Below are 9,386 nucleotides of genomic sequence, written 5' to 3'. Positions count from 1 at the left end.
TTTTTCTGGTGACCAGAAACGTATAGGATGAGTTCTAGAGAAGGAACAGAAGTTGTTCTAAAGGTGTTTTGAATTCATTACTAAAGCACTTTGTCCTATTAACGCCACTGTTACAGTGAAGCTGCTGCTATCAGCGTTATGGGGGAACACTAGCCTCAGAAAATAGTCTCTACCTCATGTTAGAAGAATAATGAGACAGAGAACCGGATCGACTTCCTGCCACTACCCAGGTCAAGGTGTCCATGAGCCAGACACCGAATCCGGGCCTGATCTACCTCAATGAAAGAGTCGATATCAAAGGTTTTAGAATGAAATCTTGTTTACCCATGAATAAGCGTATTTACAATAATGTATTACACTACATGGTTCAGTTGTAGCTTATGTTTACCTGCAGAGTCAGTGACGTGATTCTGAGCCTCTGCACTCAGAAAAAGTGTTAATGAGCATGAAGCTGAACCTGGAATAAGCTACCTCAATGGAGGAAGAGGTGTTAGCAAGTGTATATAAATGTAAAGCAGCAAGTATGGGCGACTCCGTTAGGAACAAAGAAAAGGTGCATTGTTACTGACATTGGCTGTATAGGTACAGCACATTGAAGGAATCCGTATCTGCAAGCAGAATGCTGCCATCTGTTGGTCAGACACCGGAAGAATGAGTTTTAATAGGAATAAAAGCCATTCTATGAATTCAACAATGTTGAACTGATCTCAATGCGCCTTGATAACCTCACTGCAGAAGTGAAGGTGTTGCTGAAATTGGCTCTATAGGTGAAGAGGATTGAAGGAATTCCTTCTGTCAACCTAAAATTAGCCAGTTTACAGAAAGTAGAGAAGGAAACATGGTCGACCATGGCTCGTCCTTCATGTCAGTGGTTTGAGGCAGAGCCACTGCAGAAGGAAAAGTCTCTTTGGGCAGGAGACAGAAACCCAGAGTGGATCCTGATCTACAATGTGAAAACAGTTATTGAACATAATGCTAAAGCCCAATGCTAGCAGTGTTCAAGGCAGTCATAGCTGGTTCACATAATCATGAAGAGGGAAGCATGGCAGACCGTGACTTCTCCTTCAGGAATAAAGCAAAGGTGCGTTGTGTAAAGACATGTTTAGCTGAAGAAAGGTAGACCCAAAGGTGCCAAGAATGTGGAGCATCTAGAAACTGCCGATCAGTGTCTGCAAGCAGAATGCTGCCCCCTGTTGTTCAGACACCGGAAGAATGAGTTTTAATATAGGAATAAAAGCCATTCTATAAATTTAACAATGTTGACTTGATCTCAATGCACCTAGATAACCTCACTGCAGAAGTGAAGGTGTTGCTGAAATTGGCTCTATAGGTAAAGAAGTTTGAAGGAATTCCTTCTGTCAACCTAAAATTAGCCAGTTTACAGAAAGTAGAGAAGGAAAATGGCCGACCATGGCTCGTCCTTCAGGTCAGTGGTTTGAGGCAGAGCCACTGCAGAAGGAAAAGTCTCTTTGGGCTGGAGACAGAAACCCAGAGTACTTACTCTGGGTTTCTGTCTCCAGCCCAAAGAGACTTTTCCTTCTGCAGTGGCTCTGCCTCAAACCACTGACCTGAAGGACGAGCCATGGTCGACCATGTTTCCTTCTCTACTTTCTGTAAACTGGCTAATTTTAGGTTGACAGAAGGAATTCCTTCAAACTTCTTTACCTATAGAGCCAATTTCAGCAACACCTTCACTTCTGCAGTGAGGTTATCAAGGTGCATTGAGATCAGTTCAACATTGTTGAATTTATAGAATGGCTTTTTTTCCTATATTAAAACTCATTCTTCCGGTGTCTGAACAACAGGGGGCAGCATTCTGCTTGCAGACACTGATCGGCAGTTTCTAGATGCTCCACATTCTTGGTACCTTTGGGTCTACCTTTCTTCAACTAAACATGTCTTTACACAACGCACCTTTGCTTTATTCCTGAAGGAGAAGTCACGGTCTGCCATGCTTCCCTCTTCATGATTATGTGAACCAGCTATTACTGCCTTGAACACTGCTAGCGTTGGGCTTTAGCTTTATGTTCAATAACTGTTTTCACATTGTAGATCAGGATCCACTCTGGGTTTCTGTCTCCTGCCCAAAGAGACTTTTCCTTCTGCAGCGGCTCTGCCTCAAACCACTGACATGAAGGACGAGCCATGGTCGGCCATTTTCCTTCTCTACTTTCTGTAAACTGGCTAATTTTAGGTTGACAGAAGGAATTCATTCAATCTTCTTTACCTATAGAGCCAATTTCAGCAACACCTTCACTTCTGCAGTGAGGTTATCAAGGTGCATTGAGATCAGTTCAACATTGTTAAATTTATAGAATGGCTTTTATTCCTAGATAAAAACTCATTCTTCTGGTGTCTGACCAACAGAGGGCAGCATTCTGCTTGCAGATACGGATTCCTTCAATGTGCTGTACCTATACAGCCAATGTCAGTAACAATGCACCTTTTCTTTGTTCCTAACGGAGTCGCCCATACTTGCTGCTTTACATTTATGTACACTTGCTAACACCTCTTCCTCCATTGAGGTAGCTTATTCCAGGTTCAGCTTCATGCTCATTAACACTTTTTCTGAGTGCAGAGGCTCAGAATCACGTCACTGACTCTGCAGGTAAACATAAGCTACAACTGAACCATGTAGTGTAATACATTATTGTAAATACGCTTATTCATGGGTAAACAAGATTTCATTCTAAAACCTTTGATATCGACTCTTCCATTGAGGTAGATCAGGCCCGGATTCGGTGTCTGGCTCATGGACACCTTGACCTGGGTAGTGGCAGGAAGTCGATCCGGTTCTCTGCCTCATTATTCTTCTAACATGAGGTACAGACTATTTTCTGAGGCTAGTGTTCCCCCATAACGCTGATAGCAGCAGCTTCACTGTAACAGTGGCGTTATTAGGACAAAGTGCTTTAGTAATGAATTCAAAACACCTTTAGAACAACTTCTGTTCCTTCTCTAGAACTCATCCTATACATTTCTGGTCACCAGAAAACAAACTGCTGACTCAGCTTTAAGTCCAATATGGACGAAAGACGGAGGGATCTTTGGAGAGTCCAGAAGATCTTCTCCGATAAATGATGAAGGCAGGAAAAAAAGACATGTAGGGAGGATTGTGATGGTGGTTTTGGTGAATCTATGACTTACTGCCTGATAAACCTAGAGATGAACGCTTAGACCTAAAAACTGAACCAATGACGTAACGGAGTAAGAGTCCTCCTGTTACCACCAGAACCAAACCTAAACCAGCATAAAGCCCAAACCTCCCCCGATCCATTGGCTCCTGGGTCTCCTCCTGAGCTTCATGAAGGGAAGCTGCAGAGAAGAAACAAGAATAAATCTTTGCTTTTAACACCAAAACCAAAGAATAAAGAGGAAAACATAGAAGGGAGCATGAAATAAACTCCCAAGTCTATTTCTAAGGAAGCACCAGCTCACCTTTGACCACCAGCTGCCATGTTTTCTGGTGTCTTCCTCCACCAGCTTCAACCATCCACAGATAACTTCCTGTGTCGTTGAGCCTCAGGTCAGTCAGGAGACATCGGACCCGTCCGCTCCGGTCCAGCTGACCATCACACTGCAGTCGACCAGTGAACGCCTCGTCTGTGTACGGCTCAGCCTCAGCTCTGCTGTCGTAGCGATAGACTCTCCTCCATGTCTCCATGCTTATCAGGTCCATGTGCAGCAGGTCAGCCGTGCTTTCTACAGGAAGGATCCATGTCGGCGTGACGCTGGAGTGCTCCTCTGCCTGGTATCCGACGTCCTGAGTTTCATCCCCAGCCAGCAGAGGTTTCCCTGCAGGAGTCAGGAAGAGAACGCAGAGAGGCGTCAGCAGCAGGCTGAGGGATCCAAGGCTGATCCTCAGAAACTCTTTGCTTTGCAGCAGTTCTGTTCATTTACTGCAGCAACATCATCACACCTCCACCACCATGCCTGACAGTAGGAGCTGCTGCTGCTCCTGGGCTGAGGCTGCTTTTCTTAGACCTAGACAAACTTTATTGTCATTTTGTATGCACTGAGCGTGTACAGAACGAAATTTCATTTGCATACAGCTTAAGAATTTCAGTGAATTGCAGTGGATTTCAGAATAAAGTAGCTTTGCAGGATAATAAATTAACTTAGCAGGAAAATAAAGTTACTTTGCAGGATAATAAAGTAACTTTACAGGATTATAAAATAACTTTGCAGGATAAATACAGTAACTTTGCAGGATAGTAAAGTAACTTTGCAGGATAAAAAAAAGTAATTTTACAGGACATTCCAGGATAAAGTGCACAGTGATTTCACAGTACAGCAATTGAGATGTAAACAATGCAGGACACATGTGATACAGAGTCCAGTTTTAGCTTCAGCAGTTCAACCGTCTGATGGCAGCAGAGAAAACGCTTTTACAGAGCCTGGAAGACCTGCAGCAAATGCTGTGGAACCTCTTCCCAGAAGGCAGCAGGGAGAACAGTCCATGGTGGGGGTGTGTGGGGTCTCTGATGATGTTACGGGCTCGGGACACACATCGCTGTGATGAAAGGTCCTCAATGGAGGGAAGAGAAGCCCCAATGATCCCTTCTGCTGTCCTCACCACTCTCCTCACGTTCTTCCAGTCAGCGGCACTGCAGCCTCCACCCCACACAGTGAGACAGCTGGTCAGAATGCTCTCTATGGTGCTTCTGTAGAAGGTCATGAGGATGGGCGGGGGCAGGTGGGCTCTCCTCATCCTCCGCAGGAAGTACAGTCGCTTCTGTGCCCTCTTCACCAGTGACGTGGTGTTCACAGACCAGGTGAGGTTGTCCGTGATGTGCACCCCCAGGAACTTGGTGCTGCTGACCACCTCCACAGCTGAGCTGTTGATGAGCAGTGGAGTGTGGTGCAGCTGGTTCTTGCTGAAGTCGACAATGAGCTCCTTCGTCTTCTCCACGACGTCTTTACCTACTTCAGTCTCAACAACGTTCACAGATATTCAATAGTAACTATAACTGGATTAACAACAGAGAGGCTCTCCCATCTATAAGGGCTCATTGTTTAGCAGCTGGATTAAGACCTCCAGGACATTGGTGAGGTTCTCCCTGTGAGGCTTAGTGGAAAACTATGGAGTTATCTCCAGCAGATTCAGCAGTACAACCACTGCTAGATGTGTGGGGATGGAGACCAGAACCTTACAGACAGAGAGCCAAGGGGGGAACTTCTCCCTGAAGGCAGAGCTTGTTAAAACCTGAAGCCCAAAAGCAGAGAAACCTGCTTAGACGGCTGGAGTTTGACCCTGAGTTCATCCCAGCATCACAAGGTCACAGTTTCACACAGCAGGGATATTATGCTACCACTGCTGGATGCTAAATTTTTTTTTCGGAGAAGAAAAACTTAATAAATGACTTCCTGCTTCTACAAAGCCATCCCACTTTCATGACTGCCGCAGTTCATGACTGCGGTCAAGTGAGCCCTCACTTGATTTTGTTGGTCTCGCAAACACTAAGGATTACGGCACAGACGGCTAACACTACTTTTCAAAATAAAAGCAGCATGTTTGCGGTTTATCGACTACGTCTTTTCACACATATTTACATCATTTATGATATATTTATATTCATACTTCATGTGTAATTTTTTCTTTTATTCTGGCCTGCTGGTGAAAATGTAAATATATACTTTGGTCACACTCAAAGAACTTATTTTTTCCAGGTGACTACCTTCACTTACAGATGACAGATGATGATCTCCAGAAGTCCATCCCCATGATTTCTGATTGAAAAATAAAAACATTTAAAAACCCTTACATTGACTCAAGTTAACCAGTTTTGACAATATTAAACATCCTTATGTTGCTCAACAACTTACATCCAAATGTGATGTAGAATTGAAATATAAGAGCCACTTTAAATCAGTATATATTAAGTAATTATTAACAAAGTTGCTGCCACTGCAACAACTAAACCGTAGATAATCAGTTGATGCAACGACTTCAGCATGATAGTAGAACACCCCCAGATGTGGCTCAACAAGTTTCAGACAATTCTGATGTGGCATTTAAAAATAAGAGCCATTTGAACTTGCTACATATGAACTAATTTTGAACAAAGTTGCTGTCGATCTAGCAACTAAACCGTAGATAATCAGTTGATGAAACCACTTCAGCATGACAGTAGAACACCCCCAGATGTGGCTCAACAAGTGTCAGACCTTTCTGATGTGGAATTACAAAATAAGAGCCATTTGAACTTGCTAAATATGAACTAATTTTGAACAAAGTTGCTGTAGCTCTAGCAACTAAACCATAGATAATCAGTGGATGCAACCACTTCAGCATGATAGTAGAACACCCCCAGATGTGGCTCAGTAAGTTTCAGCTAATTCTGATGTGGCATTTCAAAATAAGAGCTAATTGAAATTGCTATATATTAACTCATTTACTAACAAAGTTGCTGTAGCTCTAGCAACTAAACCATAGATAATCAGTGGATGCAACCACTTCAGCATGATAGTAGAACACCTCCAGATGTGGCTCAACAAGTTTCAGACATTTCTGATGTGGAATTTCAAAATAAGAGCTAATTGAAATTGCTATATATTAACTCATTATTAACAAAGTTGCTGTAGCTCTAGCAACTAAACCATAGATAATCAGTGGATGCAACCACTTCAGCATGACAGTGGAACAGCTCCAGATGTGGCTCAACAAGTTTCAGCTAATTCTGATGTGGCATTTTAAAATAAGAGCTAATTGAAATTGCTATATATTAACTCATTATTAACAAAGTTGCTGTAGCTCTAGCAACTAAACCGTAGATAATCAGTAGATGCAACCACTTCAGCATGATAGTAGAACACCTCCAGATGTGGCTCAACAAGTTTCAGACATTTCTGATGTGGAATTTCAAAATAAGAGCTAATTCAAATTGCTATATATTAACTCATTATTAACAAAGTTGCTGTAGCTCTAGCAACTAAACCATAGATAATCAGTGGATGCAACCACTTCAGCATGACAGTGGAACAGCTCCAGATGTGGCTCAACAAGTTTCAGCTAATTCTGATGTGGCATTTCAAAATAAGAGCCATTTGAAATCTCTATATATTAATTAATTTTGAACAAAGTTGCTGTAGCTCTAGCAACTAAACCATAGATAATCAGTGGATGCAACCACTTTGGCATGATAGTAGAACACCTCCAGATGTGGCTCAACAAGTTTCAGTCAATTCTGATGTGGCATTTCAAAATAAGAGCCATTTGAAATCTCTATACATTAACTAATTTTGAACAAAGTTGCTGCCACTGCAGCAACTAAACCGTAGATAATCAGTGGATGCAACCACTTCATCATGATAGTAGAACACCCCCAGATGTGGCTCAACAAGTTTCAGACAATTTTGATGTGGAATTTCAAAATAAGAGCTACTAGAAATCTCTATATATTAAGAAATTTTCACCTAAGTTGCTTTCACTCAAGCAACTTAATAGTAGATAATCAATTGATGCTGCCACTTTAGCAGGACAGTACAACACCTCCAGATGTGGCTCAACAAAGCTCATTAAGATTTGATGTGGAATTAATGTTAAAACATTAAGTGCATTGGCCATACACTATATTGCCAAAAATATTTGCACACCCGTCCAGATTACTGGAATCAGGTGTTCCAATCACTTCCATAGCCACAGTTGTATAAAATCAAGCATCTATGGACACAGACTGTTTTCAAATTCATTTGTGAAAGACTGGGTCGCTCTCAGGAGCTCAGTGAATTTGTAATATTCTGGTTTCTGTTCTGGTTTCTGTTTATTAATTGGTTAAGCTCTTTTCTGTTTAGTCTGTTCAGTCTTGGTTTATTATCTTTAGACTTGTCCTGTTTGCTCCCGTAATTATTTCCATCTGGTTTTGGTTAATTAGTCCCTCCCATCCACCAATCATCTCATTCGTTTGCTGCTAAGAGCCCTCCTGTATTTTGTTTGGCCTGTTCTTGTTGGTTTGAGCTTGTCCAGTTTTGATGACTGTACTATCATCTTCTTGGATCCTGTCTGTTCGTCTGTCTAATTTCCTCACCTACCTTACAATAAACACCGCAAAGGATTAACAACTGTGTCTGGCTGACCACTGGGTTCATCTTCACACAATTCATCACAGAATTCCAGCATGGAACTGTGATAGGATGCTACCTGGGCAACAAATCCAGTCATGAAATGTCCTCACTCCTAAATATTCTTCAGTCAACTGCATCACAACGAAATTAAAGCGTTTGGCAATGACAGCAACTCCGCCACGAAGTGTTAGGCCACGTAAACTTTCAGAGCAGGGTCAGTGGATCCATCCATCTATCCATCTTCTGTCACACTTGTCCCTATTGGGGCCAAGCGTGACAGAAGGAACAATCTGCAATCTACTGTAACAATCTGTAGTATATAAACGTATACGATTGATGGTCTCACTATTGTCATGATTAGTCTTGATGAACCTAGACAGAGCACACACACACTCACGGAGCTTATTTCTGAGAGTTTATTGAAAGAAAGATGAGTAGTGGATGAGCAAACCAGAGAGGCTGTACTGGACTTGAACTGGGGTGTAGATGGGAGAAGGAGCTGGAGGACCAGAGAGAGTTCTTGAGATGTAGGGCTGCTGGAGCACAGGGGTAGCAGACAGTCCAGCAACAGAGCAGAGAGCACACCTGGGGCACAGGGGTAGCAGGCAGTCCAGTTAGCAGAGGCCTTACTTAAAGCAGAGAGGTAGCCTGAAATCCAGCAGCTAGCAGAGGCTTCACTTGAGACACAGAAGTGGCAGGAACTCCAGCAACTAAACAGGGAGCAAAGTAGGCTCACAGACGTGGAATGAGTGGAGAATGATGACGAACCGGCGGGGAAGAGAAGACTGAGGGAAGCTTATGTGGGGAGGCTGGCAGGTGGAGTGAGTTCTGACTAATTAATGTCTAACAGGTGTGACTGTTTGCTGAGGGAGTGGAAGGTGAGCTGAGTGAGAGGAGGAGGAACGCCCAGTTGCAGGTCACCGGGGCCCCACTCTGTGGGCCTCTCTGGTGTACACCGGTGATGAGGAAAGCTGTCAAGCTGAAGGAGTCCTGTCTGGCTTTCTGGCCTGTGGGACTCTGGAAGCAGCTGATAGGTACCAGCAGTCCAAGCAGCAGGCGCCAGGCTGGTTGCTGAGGCAAAAACTCTGTGCCAAACCTGTGTATAGTGGGGGTAATGTGCTGCTGACCAACCCAGGGCGAATCTCAATTATAGCTTTTATGTTAAAATTTTCTTTGAAAACTTACACAAATGTAGCAACCTCGACAACAACTTGGTTCAGAGTGACAAAATGATGACAGCAACTTTGGTCAAAATCACTTTATATAGAGAGATTTAGAATGGCTCTTATTTTGAAATTCCACATCAGAATTGGCTAAAACCT

General features: G+C 43.0%; 2 protein-coding genes across 2 annotated transcripts in view; one reads left to right on the top strand and one right to left on the bottom strand.

The window, feature by feature from the left end:
* LOC118565834 overlaps positions 1-9,386 on the top strand; it is a 74,107-nt gene that overhangs the window by 4,224 nt on the left and 60,497 nt on the right. The gene's annotated exons all lie outside the window — the stretch shown is intronic.
* The window catches only part of LOC118565835, a 38,424-nt gene that overhangs the window by 23,349 nt on the left and 5,689 nt on the right, over positions 1-9,386 (bottom strand). The window lies entirely within an intron of this gene.

This window comes from Fundulus heteroclitus, chromosome 14, assembly GCF_011125445.2.
Source record: "Fundulus heteroclitus isolate FHET01 chromosome 14, MU-UCD_Fhet_4.1, whole genome shotgun sequence".
NCBI lineage: Eukaryota > Metazoa > Chordata > Actinopteri > Cyprinodontiformes > Fundulidae > Fundulus > Fundulus heteroclitus.
The sequence above is the reverse complement of the archived record's forward strand: the minus strand, read 5'-3'. Positions and strand labels throughout refer to the sequence as shown.